The sequence below is a fragment of the Chaetodon auriga genome, chromosome 21, assembly GCF_051107435.1.
Source record: "Chaetodon auriga isolate fChaAug3 chromosome 21, fChaAug3.hap1, whole genome shotgun sequence".
Taxonomy (NCBI): domain Eukaryota; kingdom Metazoa; phylum Chordata; class Actinopteri; order Chaetodontiformes; family Chaetodontidae; genus Chaetodon; species Chaetodon auriga.
The window spans coordinates 7,843,067-7,867,369 of record NC_135094.1 but is presented as its reverse complement, the minus strand read 5'-3'; the positions used below and the strand labels follow the sequence as shown (position 1 = coordinate 7,867,369).

The 24,303-nt window shown below is 44.4% G+C and overlaps 1 protein-coding gene across 1 annotated transcript in view; it reads right to left on the bottom strand.

Annotated features, from left to right (window-relative positions):
• Positions 1 to 19,974, bottom strand: part of dlgap1b (discs, large (Drosophila) homolog-associated protein 1b) — a 91,583-nt gene extending 71,609 nt beyond the window's left edge. Inside the window, exon 1 of the mRNA XM_076721450.1 lies at positions 19,756 to 19,974. The gene's annotated coding sequence lies outside the window, so the exon portion shown is untranslated. The remainder of the gene's footprint in view (positions 1 to 19,755) is intronic.
• Between the last annotated feature and the right edge of the window lie 4,329 nt (positions 19,975 to 24,303).

Genomic DNA, 24,303 nt, shown 5'->3' with positions numbered 1-24,303 from the left:
CACTCTCTGTCTCTGTGTTCACTTTGGAACTCGAGCTGGGAGGCGATTAGCTTATCTTAGCAGACTGGAGGCAGGAGGAAACATCTCCACTGTCTCGAAGGTTTAGAGCCAGGCTAGTTATATTTCCCCCTGCTATCTATCTTTATGCTAAGCTAAGCTAATCACCTCCCAGCTCTAGTTCCACAGCTGAGGTGCAGACATGAGAGTGGTATAAATCGTCTCATTGAACTCTCAGCAAGAGAGCTAAGAACAAATTTCCCCAAATGTCAAACTCTTCTCTTAATTGTGCACTTAGTGATTTAGTTTAGACGCTGAATTTAATCTTTGACCGAAGTGAAACACCTGAAGTCCTCGCAGACACAATTCAGCTGTCTCTTTTCAACATCTTTCATTATGCACAGTGCATTAAAAAAACAAATCGATCTCCTGTAATTCCTTTCATCCTGTTGCTTTCCAGCCCTACGTCAGTTTGCGGCCTTTGTTCAGATCGTGCCTCTGCATTTACCTCGCGTACTGCGGGGCTGTGAGGAATCTGCAGAGACTTCAGAAGTCATGGGATGTGCTTGTGTAATTCTGATGTTTCACTCCTGCAGAGCCTCATTAAGCCAACCTCCCCCCACCCCCACCCCTTGTTGAAATTCAAAGAAGCTATCACTGCCTTGACAGCTCCTGAACATTTGTTGCATCTGACAATTTAACCAGATAAATAAAAAATGTCATCCACACAAACATGAAAGAAACTATATAAACACCCATTTGCGTGCAGAGACTGAAACACGGACCCTGCACTCACCCCACCATCTGTCTGACACTAGCCGGCTCTTTGAGGCAGTCCCACAAGGAGCATATAAAGTCATTAAATCTGTGTGTACACACTATATGCTATCTCCCATTGACTTGTCACCTGGTGTGTAATTGTCCACATGGGTCTGTGGGCTACATGTTTAATGCAGTGTGGGATGCAGTTACATAAGAAGAGGGACCACTGGAATAAAAGCACGCATCAGAAGGGAACAGAAATCACATGCATCAGTGTGTTAGTGAATTCAAAAGAGCACAGGATGTAAACATCACATCACACACCATATGGATCTTATTTTCGGCGCAGATTTTGTGCTGATCTCGCCAGCTACCGACTCCATGGCAGCATATTTCATGAAACTGGTTTTATTATGACGACTCCCCTCTGTGTCGTCCTACATACTGGCGAGAGGAGCTCTCCTTGATCTCTACCTCAGCTAATCTGAAGTGAAGGTAGTCAGGCTATCAGTGGGGAATTTAAGGGGATTACACATGCTGAACAAAATAAGGCTTAGATGGAATACTACACAACCTGGTGCGTGCACACATAAACTTGCTGCGTGTGCACACAAATCGCACACACCTACGTGCAATGTAAGTGGAATAGTGTCCATGGAGGGTGATTAATGTCTCCGACTGAAAAAACTGAGGGTTAACTTTTGCGCTGCTTGACCCAGTGAACGTGTAATTTAACTAAACTGTCTAAATTTCTAACACTGATGTCATTTATCAAACGTAATGCCTCAGGTTTGATGCTGCGTTCTGCCTTTAGTAGAGAAATAAGGAGAAGAAGGTGACGATGACCCCCAGCTGAAATTTAAACTGTGGACTGTGGATTTGTGCTGTGTGTAGCGCTGCAATGATTAATCTATGAGTCAATAACAAAGAAAAAAAAATTGCTAATGGATTAATTGTTAAAGTATTCTTTTTTTTCGAGTAAAATATCAAAACTTTCTTATTGAAGCTTCTCAAACGTGAAAATGTGTAGTTTTTCACATTATCAGAAACAATATTTGTAGGTCTTGGACTGTTGGTTGGACAGAAGACATTTGATTACCTCTAGTAAATCTTGATGAGCATTTTCAATAATTTTCTGATGTTATATTAGTTAACGATTGACTGACTGATCATGAAAATGATCAGCAGATTAATCAGTTATGAAAAAACGATAGTTAGTTGCAAGTTGTATGCACAAAAGCCCACTGGTGAAATTTGAAGGACTGCATTCGTGCAGGCCTGAAGGATCTTTCTCTGATATCCGAACATAGATGTGCTTGACTGCTCTTCAGATTTGATGTTTCTATACTGTCCTCTCTGCACATGCAAAGCTGCATCTGAGGGAGCTACGAGAGTCAAGATGAGTCGAGTGTAGGTTTTAGTTGGCGAGTGACGCGGTTACATCATCGGCCAGGACCTACAGTAAGTGTCATCACCTGAGGAGGATGCCTGCAGCCAGTGACACCACACTGACAGCCAGGAGTCACTCCACCCACCACGAGTGCCTCACTTAATGGCACGTCAATCTAAATCAGACACAAAACGTGCCTGTACGCCCACTCCCAATGCATCCAGCACCATAAATACACATAAACACACCCCGCCATGTGAGCATACGAGTACAGGATTACTACAAACACCGGCTTACTGCACGTTCATGCGTGTACAGAAACACAGCAGTGCAGATACTTGTGCAAGCAATGCACATAATGCAGACTAAATGAAACACGACCTTTTCAAAACAGACAAGAGGGCACACAAATACCGGACCGAAACGATTGTTCACTGAGTCATGAAGGACACAAAGAAAATAAAGAAACTGCTGAGTAAGATGCAGTGTAAGACGGAAGAGCTCTTTTCCTCAACCACAGAGATCATCAGTAACTGTATCTGAGGCAAAGCAGCAGGATGAAAGTCTTGGAACGGATCCGTCTTTACGAGAAAAAGTGCTTTAAACGCACGTAAGATATTCATACCAAATCACCTCAGAGCTTGAAGACGTCACAGTGCAACGTTGAGGTTACCCTGAGAGGTAACTAGACGCAGGAACAACAAAGCTTTTGCGGCCCAAACTGTCACATATCTGCCCTCTTTCCTTTACTCATACACGGCAGTCAGTTAATCATTTTTATTGACGTTTGCTTTGGGGCAATCAGAGGATGTTGACGCATCACTACGGTGTGGTCTAGTTTGTATTGGGCCTGTGTATAAATCAATGGACACGCATTGATTGTGAGCTATCCTATTACTCTAGCTGTGTTGCTGCAGGCAGTTTTCACAGGTTGTTTAAAAGAACGTTAGCTATGGTTAATTTTTTGATGAGTACAGTGATTACGCCGTTAGTGTCTTAATCATTAATTAATCATTTTGAGACGTGAGTGTTTTCGTTTGCTGGGTAAATGTTCAACTACTTTATTAAATTTCTGTATATCGTGAGTATAAAACCATCATAATTAACGTTTGGCAGAGAGCGGAAGCTTAATTAGATGTCTAAATGCCTGGTGTAATTTTTTACAGGATCCGCTCCAAGAATTTATTGTGTGGCTTGCGACCAAATGCAACATGTTTTTCATCAAACTGTGTAGTGATGATGCCTTAAAATTGTCTGGCATTTGGAAACACGAGAGACTCCAAAAGCCATGCCAACATTTAAAGGGCGAGTACAGACAAAATTACTGAATGAGTGAGCGTAGGCCTAAAGGAAATCTGCCATTTATCACAGCTTGGTGGAAGTTCATCCCGGCGTTTACCAAACTCAGCTGCACACGAACAGCGCTTCAAAATATAATCTGAAATAAGAGCCGCCGTCCCTTTTCTCATCGCTCCTATGACACATTCGCCTCACTTTACCTGTTCAGATCAGCCAAACACAAATGACTAATGGTTTAATGGTGCACACGGAGCAAAACCACTTTGTTTTAATTCAAGCGACAGCATAAATTGCAACATTACAAGGTATAATGACTCACGCCTCGGTACATTTTGTTTGTTGCAACCTTCATATAAAGCAAATGAGCAGGAGGATTGCATCTGCTACGTGACACCCCTCCCCACCGCACAGGCGCACACAAACACACACACACACACACACACACACACACTCCTCTTTTCCCCATACCTCCCCTCCTACACACCAAATCATTATGACAGTGACTGCTCATCCCGCCGGCTGCCTCCTCGTCAACGCTGGCCCAGATTCCATCAGATTATACAAATGACATCATCAAGTGTGTGTGTTTTTGTGCGTGTGCGTGCATGATTGGATTTTGTCAGCACAGGATCTATTGCTCTGTGTACCGTATGTGCGTTTGTGTATTCTTCAGAAGCTCTCAAAAAATCCTGATATTATAAAAGCATCATCACATAACAGACAAGTGAAGAGACCGTTGAACGTAACAAACCGTCAGCATGGTCGAACAGAGAGGGTCCGACTGGGTTTCGTCACGCTAAACAAATGTACATTGACTTTAGACATGCGGCTCGCGTGTCTGTCAACACAGGACGTACATCTGTTGTCCTGCGGGCCACTGAACTTCAGCAGCCATATATACTTACATGCATCTCCGGTGAAGAGTCATCTGGAAGAGAGCAGGCACTTTGACATGCAAAGAATAATCCCACTGCGCGGCGGCAAACAGAAGTATCGTGACTCCCTTTGACTTCACCCGTAATGAAGTAATTTCCCCCCCTGCTGCGGCTATTCACTTCCAAAGGAAAACATTTGATCAGGATTTATTATTGTGTTTTAGTGGGTTGCAGCCGCGTACACGTGGAATAGAGATAACAGTGCCTCTGTGGGATACAGTGCGCTGAATCATGAGCACTTCTGTTTGGCATTATTTGAAAAAACTGCCAAAGGAAGATTTAGTCCAACTGAAAGGTTTTTCAAATCCAAAATCATGTCGACGTGATTTGACAAGTTTATCTATAATTGAAACATCTGTTATTGAAATGCAGAAAAAAAAGGTCTTTGGAGATGCATTGGAAATGTTTGCCCGCTCTGAGTGGGCAGGCTAAGAGTTTGACTGACAGCTGAGCCGGCGGAGGCACAAACTTCTGCAGCGAGCAAGGCAGTGACAAAGTGTTTTGTTAGCAGTGCTATTGATGGATAAGGATCACATTGTTTAGCATCGGAACTGATCCTGATATTTACTGTCATACTGCAACAGCTGACAGCTAATTACCTTTGTGGCCTGCAAAACTACACAGACAGCTCTTAAACACTGATGCTTGTTCAGTGGCTCACTCAGCAAGCTAAGGGGCAGCACGAGATTTGTGCCCATGTTTGTACACATGAAGGAGGCATTAGCTCATTAGCTGCAGCGCTTTCTGTGTCATGTTGTAGTCTGCTGTCTGGCTATGTAGACAGATAAACAGTTGCATTCTTTGTCTTAATATCCACAGACAGCAGGTGTTGTCACCAAAACAAAAAAATCAAAACCAAAATTTATCCCTATAAGGTGCAGATTTTGTGCAAAAGGGAGCATGCAAGATGTCTTTTATAGCTGCATATTTGGACACTGTGGCAGCAAAAAATATATACTATAAAGCACTGATTAATGCCTTTTTCTGCAGAACCATATTCTACAACCACTGAGCCATTAACTAGTTTTCCCTCTTTAACCAGCTAATTACTGCTTATTGATAGTAAGTAAGGTAGTTATTTCACATGAATAAAATAACCCTAAGCTTTTATAACCCTAACGCCCAGAAAAAGACATAAACAAGTGCTTTATACTGGCTAATAAAGAGTCAACATGCTACGAATATGCATGCTAATAAGCAACAGTGATTATGTGTACCTGAACATGAAGTGTTACCAAAATACTCCATTTCAGCCAGAGTTCGACCTTCTTGCTGCCGACGCCGCTCTGAAGGCTCCTGTAGGCGTGGTACAAACACTACACTCCATCAAATGTATGATAATTATGGCCGATAAAGACCGTGAGAAAAGTGTTTGTTGGCAACATGGCGTCAAGAAGATCTTTTCTCACTTAGCTTATTGGAGCCTGAGAAAATGCCCGGCTTGTCACAGCTATCCAAAGCTATTGGCTAGTGATGACCCTGACTAAGCCATTTTCTGCTGCCTGTGCACTCCTCCCTCTCTTTCTCTCTCTCTCTCCCTCTGCCAAAACCGCCAAGGAGATTTGGGTGTCCTCACAGATGCCAGTATTTCATGCTTTCGACACGCAGGCTTTCACTGTCTGTCTGCCTGGCAGTGTGGAAAGCATTTAGAGAGCGAAAAAAAAAAAAAAAAAAAAAACCCCAAAACTGCATCCTCTTCGCGACAACTTGCTAATTACACTACAAAGGCTTGCTTGCTGTCCATAATGCATTAGACACATCTCAGTCCAAAAAGGGACAATGCCATTAATTGATTTGCTTTCTGATCTCAAATTAGTGAGTAAAGTAGGTGCCTGTTTGCATTTTCCACTTGCTTTTCTTTTTGATGTGGCAAATACGAAAACAATACGGGAATCCGGGAGAAAGAGGCCAGAACTTTAAAGCATAATCCAGGCCAGAACCGCTTTATCCGCACCACAAAGTTCAATGAAATGCCCATCTGAACGGAGACCGGGAAGTAAGTGAGATGGAGATGAATATTCAATTACAGTGGGGACGCAACAACATCCCCGGATCCTCTCAGCACTGCTGGGCGGCTGAGTGGTTTGATCATTTACATCTTAGCTAGCTATATCGGACAGAACCAACAAAGGATGTGATGGTGAACATTACATTCACTCAAGCAGGCGTCCTTTCGAACAAACGCGCTGCACAAAAACTGCCAGCCAAGATACACTAGAGCTTTAAATGAGACAAACATCCTTTCATATCGAGGGTTATGAAAGCATAGAGGCTGTGATGCTTCAGATAACACTGACTGCAGGAAACGTCATTATTAATTGAATAAACTAGTCTATATTTTGGCATTGTATTTTTGCACAAATAATGTAGTAACAAGGATCAAACAAAACCTTTCTATGGAGGGTTTGTGTTCATGTTTTCTCCAAATATCTTCCTCTAAAAGTGTCAAAGCCAGCTATGGAAAGAAGCAGATAAAACAACAGGTAATGCTGAATTAAGTTTGGCTCCTTTTGCAGGCTGCAAACTTGTGTTTGCTGAGCTTATCGGGAAAACCTGCTGCTCAGATCTTTGCTGCACTGCCACATTCATTAATCTATAAATGTTTCCTTCGCTTTTCACTGTGTGTGTGTGTGTGTGTGTGTGTGTGTGTGTGTGTGGGAACAGATGGAGCGCAGCGATACAGATAAAAGAGCATTGTGATATGCATGAAGCATGAGGCGCTGTCCGTGGTGCTGAAGTCATCCTGCAAGCTGCACTAACTTGCAGCTTGGAGACATTCATCTTTTTCTCTGTGTCTCTCTCTCTCTCACACTCTCTCACACACACACACACACACACACACACACACACACACACACTCACATTCACACTCACTAACACACACCATCACTTAGTTTCAGCCAAAAAAACATATTTTGATCTCCCTGCAAATCTGCTGCCCTGAATTCAATCCAAAACCACTTTTATTATGTATATCTAGATTATCTATACTAAAAATGGCATGTCCCTGAAAAGGCTCAGTGAGACTGCGGGCGTAAGTGGTGACCTGAAAAAGTGGTGACCAATAACGGGACGAGAAGCCAGCTAATTCCGCAGCAGCGCCATCACTCAGCCCACAGCGCCAGACTGATGCCTGACCTCCAGCTGTCTGTCCATTTTGTGCTCAATTAGCGAAGAACTCTCTGTGTCGCACATGTGCAAAGATCTCGGCGCTTGTGACCTTTTTCTTCCCTGCTAATTAAATTACTAATAAATCTAGACACCAAATTCCTCTGTCACAGAAGAGTGGGCGTGGAGTTCAAGAGAGGGGACGCGCCACCGCGAAGGCAACGGCGTCGGAGCGGTCTGCTGATTCACTCCCCTCCTGGCCCCTCTGCAGGTGGAAGACTGGGAGCAGGGCCATTTTCACTGTCACTCAGTTGCGAGGATGATTTGAGCTCATGTAGAGTCACAAGAGGATTAAAAAAAAAAAAAAAAAAGCTACTCGGGCAAAAGCGCAGGTTTCACACTGTGAGTTTACAATTATTAGAAAAGTCAATCTCTGGAGGGAAAAGACAACGTGTGAAGCCAGCAAAAGATGAGCTTCCATGTTTGCTTTTCAAGAACAACCATCAGAATCACATTGGATTCGTCTCTGTCTGCATCGACTTTAGATCTGCCCACAGCGATTTCACTGATTTAAAACCAAAGCACGAAATGGACGTGACCAATTTTGCCTTCTTCCTGTGGGTGTCAAATGACTAACAGTGACCTACTGTGCATGATGCATGCACACCAAAATGACTTACGCCGTTATGTAGTTAATTTCAAGTCTGTACAAAAGTTGTTTTTTTTTTACATTGTACAAAAATAAATGGAAGAAAATGGCCTGTTGTGAAACTAGAAAATAAACCCTAATATCTCTGACTATGCCAGCTGTAAGGAAAAAAAATGAAATGGAGGGGCAATCTGGATGATTGGCCATAAATAGGGCTGAGTCCGTCACTGTCCGTCCATGCAGGTTATTCGACTGAGAAGAAGGCTTCTCTCCCTCGTCTTCTCTCTCCCTCCCGCCTCTTCCATGCCTGCCACCTTGGCATCGGCTGTGTTTTGGCTTCGTACCACAGCTTCGGCCCCTCCTTCCTCTGCCTCCGCTCTCCCCTCCTCCTCTCCCTGCGGTCTTCACGCAACATGGTGATTTATGGCTGAACTTAAAAACGCCACACAAGCAGGCGCGTTTATTTCACACCACGCTTCACTGACTTGTTTTATAGACTGGTGTCGCGAAGTCACTTTGTTAGCTGGCTTCTGTAATCCGTGTAGACTTAATTTCACAAATGATTGTCTCCATAAACCAAGAGATAATCCAGGAATTAATGCAAACATGACATTTGGTTTAGCTCCATTTGAATTATTGTTTCAGATGAATTCTTACTCAGACTGAATGGGGCTGATTAGAAGTCTTGAATACAGCTATATTAGATGAAGGTAGATGATATGAACTATGACAGGTTGCGGGAAAACAATGAATGGATAAAACCGCTTTTCACATCAGATGCTAAATATAACCATTGATTTTGTGGTACAAAAACATGGCAATATTGCACCAAGCTGCCAAAAGGGCTGCTAATGAATAATCCTCCAGACTGTAAACAACACTGAAATCACATTGCTGTCAAAAATAACCGTCCTCATGAATTAAAACTGCAAACGAGGCCCCGCTGTCCTCAGTATACCAAGCTGAATACCATATTTGGTCCTTATTTCACTTGTTTCGGTGCAAAAAACAACCCCGAGCGCCAGCATCGAGCATTCACTCATTCACACACTGACACACACATACAGTCACCATCTGTCACTTTGTAACCTCCCCAAGCTCGCTTTCCCTCGCCGTCCTGCCGGGACACATGCTCACTAATGATTCCATAACTTTGTTACCACCTCATTATGGCGGTTAGTAAGCGCCATAGCTAGATTTACCACTTCGTAATGGACTAGCAGGGGCGCCTCATCTGCTCGACTGTCGTATCGATTCACCGCACCGTGACGAACGGACCAGTTGAGACTGCGTGGTAGCAATGCTGACCTCCACCTGCTCTCGAGCTGCTGCCGTCATTGCGTCCATCTGCCTCTTCCCCTTCTTTATCTGGTCATGCTGCAGCGACAGCTCTGGCGCGACATTTTAGCGAAATATGTTGGAACTTAAATAAAACATTTCCGCGGACAGTGAAAGGCTGTCATGTACAACTCCACAGCTTTCTGAGTTGAACCGGGTCCAGGTACACTCTGACTGATGTGTTTACACACAGAGCTCTATAGTTTCACAACACCTGGGGAAAAAAATATGATCACAGCAAAGTGACTTGCCAGGGAAAAAAAAAAAAGAAGCAAAAGCCAGGATTTGAAGCCTGAAAAGGGAGGAGATTCTGCGCCAAAGTGGCTCCACAGCAGAATCCTCTCAGATGGTGCAGCGTGAGGAGATGATGCCCAAGTGTGCTGCTATTATATAAGGCAAATATGCATTGTCTTTATACAATTTCAGGAGCTTACTGGAAGACCTGTGAAAGCAGTCTGTAATGGTTTCAGAGGAAGAAACATTCTCCTACTGCCAAAGGGTTTCCTTTGACTGCAGCCAGAAACATTTCAGCGTATGCAGCCGCTCTGCATGTTTATTTCAACCTAGTGGGAAACCTCTCACGGGGAGCACCATCAAGGAGAAAAGAGCCAATATGGTGCTCGGTAAGGACTGAACTACTCGTGCAGGCTGGGGTGAGGCGGTAAGCTACTAGAGGTGGAGACGCAATCAGATTAGTGAGGGATAGAGTGTGTATGTTGAAGTCGGGCAGGAGGGGTTAACTAACTTTCAAACTAGCCCGATGACCTTTTGGTTCGGAGATGACCAGTTGCTCTTTGGAGCAGATAATCCCTGGAAAAGCTGGTCTTACCGACTGAACAATGGTTTCCTCCCCCACACAAACAGTCAACACTCGTGCTGCACATACAGCGGCATTTGTGAGGTCCATGTTTGTGGCTTTGCATATGTGCTGCACAAAGCGGCCGTAACCATTAACAAAGGTCAGTACGGAAGCTGCACGTCGTGTAGCGTCTTAGCGATGATACAAAAATGATGGCTCGTAACTGCATAATTCATGTATTTCACATAATCCACGTTCCTCCAAAAGAACGGAGGATGACTGTGATGTGACACAGTCCTTTTAAGATAAACTCATGTGCTCTGTGTGCTTCTTCTGCACAGCGCTGCATCAGACATCTCCTCCTTGTTCTCCCGCTCGCATTGCCTCCTCATTCATCGGCCCTTGTGCCTGATTTAGCCAGTGCCTTGGGCCTGCAGCAACTGGCGGTGGTATAGAGGGCCATGTAAATGTCACCGTCTCAGAGGCTGTGCTCTGCAGAGCGTGAAATGAAATCTGGCAGAGTTTTAGGGCCCTGCCTTGCCTCACATGGGCATTCCACAGTACATGGGTCCTATATAAAACTCCAGCGTATGTTATGATTACATCTGGATGCCCCTCCGCCTCGTTTCTCTATCAATTATTTAAGCGTCAGGTCAAAAGTGGCGCAGTCACTTCCATGCGGGAATAATATTTCCCCAACACGATTATTAGTTCAAAAACAGATTATTGCCGCTGTCATGGGAAATTGGATAGCTTTGCTAATCCAAACTAATCCTATGGACCATGCAACCATATCAAGATTAATGCATGTTGTATGCGTGTACTATATGCACATAATAGGACAAGCACACTTCACGTGCACATATCTCACCACTCAAATGTCAATCACACGATTTCTGTTCTGAAAAAACCTAATAGCTGATACTCTCTCACAACAGGGGGAGATGGAAGAGCTGCGAGCATTGTAGGCTGGCACAGACGGACGATGAGTAGTTCAACATTTCACTGCAGGAAAAGTTCCCTGTAGGGTTTCTTCTACTAGGAAGATTGGCAGTACGCTTGAGGGGCTCTCTCTCAATTAAAGTCGAGAACACGAGGGGGCTTTCAGTCGGCGCTGACGCCATTTTGGATTGAAAGCAACTGTGTCAAACCTCCCTACTCAGTCAGCTCTGCTCTTCTGGGCTCCTATTGCCAAAGACGGGATCAAAGTAAGTCCGCGTACCGAGCGTGTGCGGCTCGAGCGGGGAGAAAAATCAGCCGTCGATTCATCGGATTTCCTGCTCTGACATTCGGGCCACACAGGCCATCCTTCTAACTATTGCTTTCTCTGAACTGACAGAGCGCTGTCAGTGTCTGGATGAGCTCAATAAAAACCCCATATTATACTCTATTCAAAAGTGATGAGATCAATTAAAGTCTGTCATCACAAAATATCTACCCTTTAAAATACCCATTGTTGAAATTACCCTCTCTTGCTTATCGCCTCTATTCATCTCTCAGCCAGGCACTTAATGCCTGGCACTTGCGGACATTTACAAATAGGCTCTTCCATTCCATTTAGAGCTGTACCTTTTGCAGCTTATCTTGTGTAACGAGCTCTTAAATAAATCTCCTTGCTTTAAATAAACAGGAGCTGTGCTCACATAGGCTTTTCTTGATGTTGGGTCACATGACAGGGTGAACCTCCCATGGGGACACATGACATGCTAATGCCAACAACTGGGCACCGCATGGCGAGCTGACTTCACTTAAGAGAGAGTAATAAATAAAAGAAAACTATGAGCGGAGACAGAAAAACCCGGCCCTGCCGATCAGTAACGTGCGCCAGCTTTGCGGAACCACACTTGCCTATGAGCTTTAAAATGGCCGAATGTAACTGTGATCACACGCTCTCTCGCTGCGTGACAGTGCCCGGCGACTCAGAGAGGAGTCAGTGCTGGGGAGATCTTCGTCATGCCCCTGATTCATCGTCATCCTCTTTGCCCTGTCACAGCCACTGAGAGGCAGCCAGGCCAGCTGCTCCGGGGCGCTGCAGAAAGCTGTGGCGTGGAGGGATGCTGGCAGGTCAAGAGAAGCCCCCTCACTCCTCCACGGAGGAAGTCCTCACCAAACTGACAGTGTGAGCAACGAGCTGCCTCATCGTGCAGGGTATGATATGTGGACGAGCTTGACGCAAACTGGAGTAAATGTGTTTTCTGACACACTTTATGGTCTGCTTTTTTTTTTCTGCAATGCATTTACATTCTGTTTTTATCAGTCTTTTTAGTGTGTCTTAATTGGCCGTGGCGGGGTCCGCCACTCGCATGTGGGATTCGAATTGTTTGCCTACACACGAGTGATACACAGGGAACCGTGCAGCATGTAATTCAGCATTACTGTGTCATTTCATCTGATTGCTGACGACTCGCTTTTCGCTGTTTATTTTCCTAACACCGTGTCAGAGCGGCATCGAGCTGCTCCTAATGCAAACACAACGTTTCACAGTGCTGCTGCCTCACGTTAAAAGCATTCAACTCGTGAAGCGCGGGCTGGCTTTTCGCTTCAAGGTTAACGCTGCGATCTGTTTTATATATTGCAGGAAGTAATGGAACAAGACGGAGCGGCCACAGCGCCAGCCACAAATGTGGAAATTTAATTAAAAATAAAAAGAGATTTTAATCCCAGTCAGACTTTCACCACCTTAAATAAAGGAGTATAAAGACACACCTCAGAGGAAAAAGCAATATTTTCACTGTGTGTTATTTAATAATGTCACATTTTTTAACGTGAACAATTGTCTATTCATGCTTTTCTGCATCCTCTCAGCTCCTCACATCTCACATACAGTCACTGAGCTGCTCCGCCGGACCAGGCTGACTCCTGTGATGAAAGTTGGGGGACTTGTGATTTAAAAAAGGAAGGTCAAGATCGAAGCAGCAGAGGCTGAAATATCCTCACTTTTGAGTGCTAGTGCAGATATTGCTCCAAAAACACTGCATCCTACGTTTCTCCACGATGCAGCTTAACGGCGCCTTTTATCAGATGCTCTCTGCACACTTCTTTTAAACTCCAATTTGTGATACTCAAGGCCACCTTATCCCACCCACTCCCTCCCGAATGATGGAGGAATTCTAGTGACAAAAACACATCTATGTCGCTCTGGATGTCTCTTTCTCTTACTTAAAATTGTACTCAAACTGAAATACGACTAAGAAGGTTCTCTTGCATCTGAGCTGAATGGCAAAATTCCTCATCAGTGTCGGGGAACGGTGGAAATGTCACATTCATCTGTGATCACAGGATGTGACACCGCCGCTGTGTGGAGGTTAAACAGGTTGACGTGGCACTGATTGTGGCCCAGTCCCGTTCCAGCGATCGTCCCATCCAGACGGCGAAGGCTTGATGATCGTCATGAAAAACATTACCCCCAGTGCAATAATCTATGTGGATGCCTCAGGAATAAGACACCTTTTTAAAATGTTGGGACGATAACGGAAGCTATTATCCTGTCCGGACGATTGTCACGCTATAAAAGTCGTGAGTGCCTATCTGTTCAACAGCAAGCAATTTATGTTGTAAAATGTTTTTGTCTGGTACTGTTTGGATAAAAAAAAATGAAAAGGAAAAACATCATTTGGTTTCAAATGGGCTCTGTGTGATTAGTTTACACTGCTCCATGGATACCATAATCTTTAGTGCCAAAACAGTCAGATCCTGTCAGAATCTTCTCAAAAGAGGCCTCCTCATCACTGTCAGTCTCGTCGACAGGCTATCTAGACTTTCCTGAAGTTTCATTCTGCATGCAAATGAGAGTCTGGCTTTACTGTGTACACATGCTACCAGACTGTGGTACAAAGAAATTAGCATACAACTCTGCCACTGGCTTTCGAGATCTTAGATTAGTCTATAAATGATGTTTGGAATTATAGGAGAAAACCCTGTTTAGAAATATGCATGATGTTTGTACAAACATTAGCATATTGCCATTTCAGAGGCATGATTGCTTTATAATGGATATGAGCCTTTCATATATGCTCACAGAATCTTTCCTAAAAAAGCCATTTGAACAAGAAATATGTCGACTACCCACCCACATGCAGAGCTCCCTCAATTGAGGCAATGAGGGGCTTCACTTAGCTGCAAGGAGCCGTTCACGCACAGAGACTATGAGAGTGTAAGTGAGAAAAGAGAACATGAGAACCTTTTATGGAAAATGATTTTAAAAGCATGACTGCAATTTGACTTTTGATGACATTTGATAAGGTTAGAAAGAGAAGTGGAGGAACTATGGCCACCGGAAGCTCAGCTCAGCAATTCATTTAACTCCCGATCTCAAATTCCACCTATAGCAAAATGTGCAGTCTAAGTATTATGGTGTGTATGATTACAGCTGCAGTTATTTTAAGGTAAGGATTTAAAGACCGAGTTAATGTAATGGCAGGAATAAGATTCTGAGTCTTTGCAAAGTTTGGAGGATTTAATTCAGAGCTCCTGCATGTGGGATTGTGTTCCTTGTCATTTGATCCCATTGTTAGCTGAGTCTCGCTGTGTCTTACATTCATTTTCATTTACTTTCTACGCCATGTCCTTCGATAATGTCGACTTCATGATCCTGACAGCAGGTAAAAATCTACTTGATGCCAGGTGCAAAGCCTTTAAAATGAGTCAGAAAAAAACACCAAAAAATGCCACAAAAAGAAGAAGAAGAATCATTTGCAAAAAGAGAAGACACCAGTCTACTGCACATATATTAAAACCAGTGCCCCTCATACATATTACAACAATGAAAAAATGCTTTTTGAGCTCAATTTGTCTTGCACATAATAACTGTATGCTTGTTAATCTCTCTGTACATTTGGTTTGGCACGCTGAGAGCTACCCCCCCAAAAGGCTTAATCTCCTGAGCTGTATGTGCACGCTTATTTAGTCAGTAAACTGAATCTGAATTCTGGAATTAAGTCAGTATGTATTAAATAATGGTTTCCATATAATTAACCCCAGCCTTTACGAACCAAGCTGTGCATTGCAATAAACCTGCAACGGAGAAAACATACAGTATTGGACAGCAGATAACTGGCCGATCAGGCAGCTGGACGTAGGTAGATCCTCCTACGTGCATGTACATGCTGCAATATATTTCCCTCCATGATGGGAAACAATGTCTACACTTACGAGATTGAAGCAATCCAATACTGAAGCATGAGTCTGCGTATAATCCGGTGGGAGCCACTGATTGCACTATTAAACCACAAATCTGCTGCTCACAGACACATTATCGCCGGTATCAGTTCTGCAGGTGACCACACACACCAGCATACTTCATTAAAACCATTCAGAAAGGGAGAGAGCGAGTTATCTCTGGGATGACTTCTTCCCACAGGAGGTATTTGTTTGTCTATATTTCTCCATTCAGCTCCTTGCCGTCTGTGGAGAATATCAGAATATACTGCCATCAATCAGACTGTTTGAACGAGCCAGTCAGCTCGCAGGGAGCTTGTGTTTGGAATGGCAACAGTAATGGTATGTGTGCACTATCACCCCACGCACAAGTTCAGCACCACTTGAAAATTGCTTAGCATTCAGCAGCTGATTCCAGCACAGAAAGGGATATGCTTCTGTACTCGGAGAGAGAAGGAGAGTGTGTACAGGCAGTCCTCCCCAGCGTCTGGCTGAAGGCCTCCCTGGTGGATTATGTTACCCAACAATGGCAGTGGCCTTTCACAGTCGGAGCATGCTCTAATAGCTGGAAGGCATACAAACATGCCTCTCTTCCCCTTTCCCCTCGCTCTCCCACCAGAATCGACATTGTCCCCTGGCAAATGCAGGTCTACAGTATGTCTTTATATTTACAAATGAGTGCCCCAGTTTCCGGTGAAAGGCGGATAAAGAGCAGGCTATCGCACCAAAGCATTTCCACAGAGCGCGCTGTGGCATCAATGGCGTCGCACACGGAACGGGACCTGGCGAGACCGCCGTGGCCGTTAGCATCTCCGAGAGAGAGGGCTTGACACAACTGTGGAGAGAAAATATGTGATACGGTGTGTGTTTATAATGTGCGTAGAGAAACACAGTATGAACAGAGAGAGAGAGCCTGAGGCGTAGACTGTAGTAAGTCCTGCAGGCATGAGCAGGCATGAAGGGAAGCTGTGACGGTAAACAACGGTCTTCATCAGACATTCAATAACTTAAAAGCTGCTGCACACGCAGAAATCCCTCAGTGGAATACTGTACGTACTGCAGAGCAGCATCCACAGCAAGTGTAATTTCAGCTGCAGCACGACATCACCTCCAAATGTCAATTAAGTCAAATCTGTAGGACGGCTAAATGAACACATTATGACGACAGCTGACATTCAAGGGTGTTAAAAGTTATTAAGAATAAATCCTACAGAGCAGAAAGTGATTTTTTTTTTTCTGGCCTAAAACTCCTCAAAGGGCAGATAATCTCTAAGGAGCAGGATTAGTAAATCTATTCGAGCACTGAGTCTATGTTCATTCAGCATGAGTAACAATCTGCCCGGGTACAGTGAGGCCTGCTCCGGCGGCTCCCACACCACCTCACGAGGACCTGCGCTCTTCTGTGAGCGCAGGCTTCGTAAAAGAAGTCCAGCTCTCTCTGAACCTCGCAGTTTGGAGCGAAATAACACACTGCTGGTTTCCCCCGAGGTGGCACGCAGCTTGTTCTCCTCGCTTCTTGAAAAGGGAAAAAAAAAAAAATGCATAGGAGAAATTAAACTGGCCTGCTGACGGCTCCCGTACGGCCAATCTCGGCAGCTAAGTGCAGCGGGGAGTGCGCAAGCTGAGATTACAGGCCTGGCGCAGGAGTGCTTGAAGAGTCCCCTCAAGCCAAACAAGCAAGTCTTACTGGTGAGAGAGAGAGAGAGAGACACCTCGGGAACAGGAGATGTCCTGCTCTCATAACTGAGCCGCTGAAGAGCAACAAGACTTAGTGGGACCGGACGGGGCCCCGCTCAGTAGAACAGTGCAGTGTAATTAAAATTCAACAAAGAAAAGAACACAGCCTGGAACTACAGCACGTCAGAGAATACTGCCATAGCTGACTCATCACCGCTGTCATCCACAACCATCATTACGACACGATTGTGACTTCTGGCCTTCCCTAATCAAACCTGAGGGGGACAAGTCATGAGTAACAGCTCTGTCATCGCTGTGCATCGCAAAAAACTTCTTCGCCGTCATCATCCCTTATTTTTATTGTAAACCCTCGGGGTGTTAGAAAGCAATATTTGTGCCACTAGTAGTCTTACCCTCCTTCTGCCCTTCGGGCTGCTCAAATCTGATGGTCCTTTTATAATTTCATTTTAATTTCAGGGTTCCTCGGCTTCAAAGACGAGCTCAAAACAGAGCAGCAGACGCACAAACAAATCTGGCCCTATGACAAATTTACATTCGGACAGCATTATCTGCATAATTGCACGGCAAAGCGAGACTTGCTGGGTATGGAAGAAATATGGAGAGATTTTAAAATATTCAACAGCCCTTATCTCCCCTCGAAAGCGTCCTTAATATTCCACAGGCAGCCTGTGGAAAGCAAGCAGCTGAGGCGGTGTTTACAGGTATTTGTGGCAGAGCAGATCTCATCGTGCTTTAACTAAAGTGGCGCTGCTTAGTTCAACAATAGCACAACACAGGCAGGAGCAGGATAAGGCCTCTGCTAGCTGACATGGGGATAAAAAAACAACAAAAAAAAAGAGTTGGTCACATCATAACCTCAAGTTTGCAGATTCTTATATCCTCATCATCTGTGAGGTGGTTGTGGAAATGATGCAGGAGGAAGCTGCAGCAGCTGATAAGACAGAAAAAGAAGCTAATGAAGCACAGGCAGGCGCATGCAGGGTGAGAGTTCAACACGAAGTCCGTCATTATCCGACAGGCAAAGAGGGAAGGCAGCTAATGACCACCCCGACGCTGCAGTCAGTCATATGGATGGGCGAGATGCAGAGGGTCTCTGATGGGGGGGATGGGGAGCACACACTGGGGCCTCGCGTTTAACGAGGAAAGCACGCGCGATTCTGGTTTAAGGAAGTGACACAGGCAGCGAAGGAAGATCAACAGATTGAGGGAGTGCGCGCTGCTTCTTAGAGATAAGAGAAGGAGAAAAATGTCTGCCTCGCAGTGCCTTTCACTTGGAATCGGCAGGAAAAAGAAGATGAAGGGAACAGGGAGGGAAATCATTAAATATGCTTCTTATGCTGTCGCACATTACCTCAAATCTGGAGGATCAATCAGTTTGGTCAATATTTTTATTCCTGTTTTACTGAAGTGCTTAATTCATTTTCAGGAGCTTACTAATGGCTTCTTTATACTTGGCTGACCTCGTAGCCTTGATCCCTTCCTATCGTCCTTGAGTCTTGCTGTACCTCGGCTAGAGTCTAAATAGCAACTGCATTTTTCCCAGTTGGCTCAGTGCCCCTTCACACACACACACACACACACACACACACACACACACACACACACACACACACGCACGCACACAACAATAATTACAGAGTCTATTCTAATAGCATATAATTTTCATCTACACCAGGAGCCATTAACACAGCTTCATTGTGGTAGACCAACTGGTTTACATCAGACAAGTGATCCATTCACATCGCAGCTGGAGTTAGTCTTGGAGAGTCATTTACAGATGTAATGTTGCTCGTTCATGCCGGCTACTACTCCTGGCAGTGTTTTAATGACTGGAATCACACATTCAGGCTGGAGCTGTGCAGCCTGTGCACACCACATGCAACACTGTGCCCATTTCCAAGGAGACTGGGTGAACCAAAGAGCCTGAATGAACCCTTAGAGCAGATTGACATGGCTACAGGAGCGAGGCATGGTGCCCCAGTGCCCATCAGTGGAGTGTGTGCAGCCTGCAAGGCTTCAGAGCCTATAACAGAAGGAAGATGTGGTGAGATTAACACCTCGAAGCCAAACTGACATGATGGCACATGTTCTGCTAGCCATTACTGTTTCCTGGTCCCACAAGTGACAGCAGTCTGTTCCGATTTTCTCTTTCCTTCCACTGTTAATAAAAACAAGCTATGTTGAACCTGCAGAAGGAGCGAAATTCTGCATATTAAAATGCCAAAGACGCAGCTGCAGACGCGGCTGTTCCGTCAAGGCGCACGGGTAGGGTGATTGGATATTTCACCCTTGCCTCATTATCACTTACGGCAAGTGGCAGGGACGGCTGTCAACGTGCCACAGGAGGGAAACGCAGTCTGGCAACTTTGCCAAAACGAATTACCTAATTCCTCTAAGTGTCCGGCTTTGGAAGAAAGTTATGAAAATGTGTACAATCACTGCAGTCCATCATGCACAGCCCGTCAACATGACGCTCAGGACCGCGCATTCAAGAAAGAAAGTGGCTGACGAAACACGGTTTGACAAAAGAGACGCGTCTGTTGTAAGTGATGACACATGCAAACAAATTCTCACTGCAGAATGAATGAAAGGAAGAAACAATTTGCGCATTTGGCCCCCCTACCTTGTCAGCGCGGTAGAGTGGATGTCCGAGAGTCGCCCCGAGAGTAATCCTCTGATTATCGCTGAAATCGCGTCTTCGCCTTGAGAAGCCACCAAATCGGGATTGATCATACAGGACGTCACTTGGACGGTAAGGTCCCACACACTGGAGTATCTTCCTGTATCGCTCCGTCTGCGGGCTGCAGAGGCATCACTGGACGTATGAAACAGCGCTTCACATGAACGGAGAGAGGAAAAGTCCGACATGGAGCGCGGATTCGTCGGCGGCGCGCTCAGCCAAGTGCGACACTTGACGCAATCCTGCAAAACAGTTTCCAACAGTCTGCCAGTAGTTCTGAGACCGAGAATGAGTATTATAGTGGTATTAATAATACCGAGTATTGATGTTCTCGCTGCTGATAAATCATTACAGAAAAAAAACAGGTAAAATCTTGTGAAGTGACCCCCAGGTGCATTTCATTTAGCAATAATTAACTCATAGAAGATGAGGCTAATGGCTACAGGCTAATATTTCACGCGTCTCATTATCCAGCAGGACAAAATAATAAAAAATATTATCACAAAGCAGACCTGCACCAGTGTGTTTTAATCTGTGTGTCAGCTGCATGGAAATATTAAAGTTATACATACAGTATATATGATGCCTTATATGTATAACACCAGCAATTTTTAAGAGATTACAACTGAGCAAAATCCATCTGCTGAGGTAGAAACCCCTGGAAAAAGCTATTAAGGTATTAACAACTGTGTTTATTTCTTTAATTTCATGATCAAGCCAGCATGAGGAGACTTCAAAGGGCTCATAAAATAAAAAATATGATCATCTCCAATTACATGACGTGATCTTACATCATCTGCTGAGGAATAAAGTGACATAAGCTTGAAAGCTCCAGCTAGCAAAGGAGCAGCTGTTTGGTCAGCTGCTGTTTCCAAGGTTTTGGTTTTCTTTTTGTCATCAGCTTAAAAAATATATCATTTTTCCCTGCAGCTCATCACACACTATTAAGCGTTGTTTAATTGCATTTCTGACATCTTCATTTGTCTACATATGGGGGTGGATGTTAAAATTTAATTACCATGTCATGTATTCATAACCAAGATGGGCTGCAAAATAATGCATATAATTGAATGCTGTGACTTGACTTGTGGAGGGCAGAGCACAATCTTTGTACTCAGTCGAGCACGCGAAAAGAAAGACGGTTGTGCAACACAGTGCACACAGGCACATCACACAGCCTCCACATCACTCTCTGTCTCTGTCTGGCAGTGATACTGATGAATGACTGGAGGCTACTCTGCTGGGAGAGAGCAAGACCCAGCAAACCAGCCGGGCCTCAGCTCTGTGCCTGCCAGGCAGCCGAGATCTAATAACAAGGTTGCATACTTCAACGGCATAACCCTGGCAACAGGAGCAGCAGCGAAGATTGGAGTTGCTGCAGGCTCCTGGTGCGCGTTAGTCTGGACTTTAAACAAATCAGCTATGCATTTCGAATAGAGCGCGCGGCTCTGATTTGGAAGAAAATGTCTGCATTGAGACATCATCTGGGGATTTAATGTCGCCTGAAGCCTTTTCATCAACCGGCAATCAACAATTTATTGGTGGCAGTCAGTCAATAAAGGCAATCCCTGAAAGCGTCAGTGAAATCAATATTCACCCCCGTGACACATCACACGACCCGGCGAGAGAAAAAGAAGCAGAAGTGTAATGAGTGGCCACACTTGCACTGCATGCAAATAATGAACTGTGTTGCCGGTGGAGCATTATGAACGAACTGTGCTAATTCTGACAGAATCAACAAGTTCTCTCCTCTCTGACTTGAAGGTGATGGCTTTATCCCAACTGACTCCAATGTAATGGCTGATTTTTTCCTGAGAGGTAAAAGCTGCACCCATTAAGGGCGACTGCATTAAATCTTTGAGAGCTGTCCTTAAAGAACAACAAGCACTGCTCCCATAAGCGTAAACAGGCAGGTTGTGTGTGTGTTCCAGTGTCTTTGAGATAAGTTGCATTCAAATTCAAGGTTGTTTGTTGCGCGCGGTGTCGTTCAGGGAGCTGGTGCCGGTGCAGCGAGTCCCTCAGGAGGCATGTGTGATCTTGTTTGCGTCACAGCATCTTACAAGTGCAGCGCTCCCATGATGCAAGGCTGCACATCAAAGTGTGTTTAATAGCTTGGCCCTCTCAAAAACAGTCTTGAGGCTGAGAGACAGGGAAATACACAGATGACACGCTTTCTGGAAATAAAACCCTGTGATGCCTGACGACTCAATTTAACAAGACTGAGATTTCGTTCGTCTTTAATCAAAAATGTAACTTAAAAAAAGGAGTGAAATCAGCCAGAGCAGCAGTGTTTGAACACATTTTACTGTTACTGTATCCTGTATTCTGTCAGACCACTTGAATCCATCCTGTGGTTGAATCCAGTCCATGTTTTATCACCCTCTGAGGCTCAACATGCAACAGCCAGCTATTTATCAATAATTTATACTGAAGGAGGTAGTTGCAAACATATGAAAGATGACACAGAGAGCGCAAAGTAAGTGTTAGGTTACTTTGTTGTCACATTATCATTAAATCATACTTTGACAGAGCCTTAAACTGCTCAGCTGTTTCAAAGAACTCCAAGAAGAAGCCGTTAAACTGCATTTCTTGTTTGTCACATGTGCATTTCTTCAAGTTAATGCATTTCTTTGCATTTTGCAGTGTGGTTTACATGTACTGCCTCTATCAACTGACTAAACATGTGTTTTGTAATTACACCGCAATTTATTTGATTGATCAAATGCATAATGCTGGCAGATGAAGCACAGGCCCTATTAATGTGAATTATTAATCACTCTACATCATTATAAATCCTGCTGTTGCTGCCTTAGCAATGACAGCCTGGTGACAGTGACAAGCCTAATGAGCCTAAAAAAATCCACCAAAACATCAAATAACACTTGTTTTGCTCGTGGAGGTGAATGTCCCTCGTGGAATGCTGGATGAATTATGAAAGAAATGTGAACTGAATAACGTGCGTTTTCATCTGCTGCAGCATATTGATGGCAGCAGCGGTATGCAGCAGATGTCACCCACAGCTTCAGCTTCACCTTTCCCATCTCTTCCTCCTCCGCCGCCACTCACCCTGCTTCTGCTGCTTCTCTCAGAACAATTTCAGACCTGAGAGATTAGCAGATCTCGGCTGCAAGGCGTGGCTGGATGAAATCAGTTTCGCTGGATGGGAGACCGTAAGCACGCTCCCACCCAGCATTTTCGATCGATGCTCATGAAACGGCCCAGAGGGACGTCTGCAAACCTTTGATGTTCCCTTGAAGACTCTATCGCTTTTCGACTTGATTTAATTCAGGCCTCTTTGTCTTGCAGCAAATTAATTCCAGGCTGAAAATTGACATGTAAACATCAGCATCTAATTTCAATCTTGCTGTACGTGTGCACATTTTTAATGTAAAGAGCAGATGGTGTGAGCATGCAAGTCTTAAGACCAGGAACATGTTGCGTTTGCTAATTGCTCAATTAATGCTACGCGTCTTTTAGCCCGAGAAAACCGAAGCTCATTACATGTACTCTTACACGCACATATCTAACCTTCATAACCACAACATTCACATGAAAGAGCCAAGCAAATGAGCAGAGCTGTATGTAGGGATTATAAAACATATATGTTGTTTACTGTATACTTCAGATTCTTCTGCAGCCATCCAAACACTAAGAATAGAAATGGCATTGAAGCTGAATAATTCAGACGAAGGGGGTGGAATACACAATGAGTTTTTCCATGAGGCCTTAAAAAAAAAAAGACTGATATTACAACAACATATTGTCCTCTCCGAAGAGTTGGTGTGTTTGCATGTGGACACATTCATTTGTTAAGTGCGTGTATGTGTGTGTGTGTGTACGTAGCCCGGTCTTAAAAGGGCCAAGGGACACTTTACACAAGGATGAACTAATCACATCACAGTCCTCCATGGATCGAGTTCATTCAAACGCACTTAGTGGATTCATTGCTGAATAACTGGTGAGTGATGAAGTCTCAGGAATTACTCACATATAGTCATCCACGAGTCTTCAAGGACCGCTGCATATTTGCTTCACAGATTGTACAGTTAAAAGTATTTTAATGTGAGCTGTGTGGACCCTGCAGAAGCCGCTCTATTCACCCACTGGGGTTTTGAAAATCCCCCATTCACACAGTTGCCCTTCTTCATCTCTCCTTCGCCGCCCATTTCGCTCTTTGGGAGTTGTGCTTTTCACACTTCCCTAAACTTTACAAAAGAAACTCATAGCGAATTATTAAATATTGAACAGCACAAGCGGCCAGCAGTATAGTGGACGAGCAAGATGGAACAAGACTTGTGGATTAAAGCGAAAGTCAGAGTCCTGAACCAGCTGCAGCTAATGTAAGGATTCGTACATGCGTCAGTGCTACATGATGTGAACATGCTCCACAGATCATCGGATTTTCTTCATCTTAAATGATCAATGCTATAACTGTAAAAATAGTGAAAAAAAGACATGTCATCACAAGGTCCTGGAGCCCAAGGCGAAGTC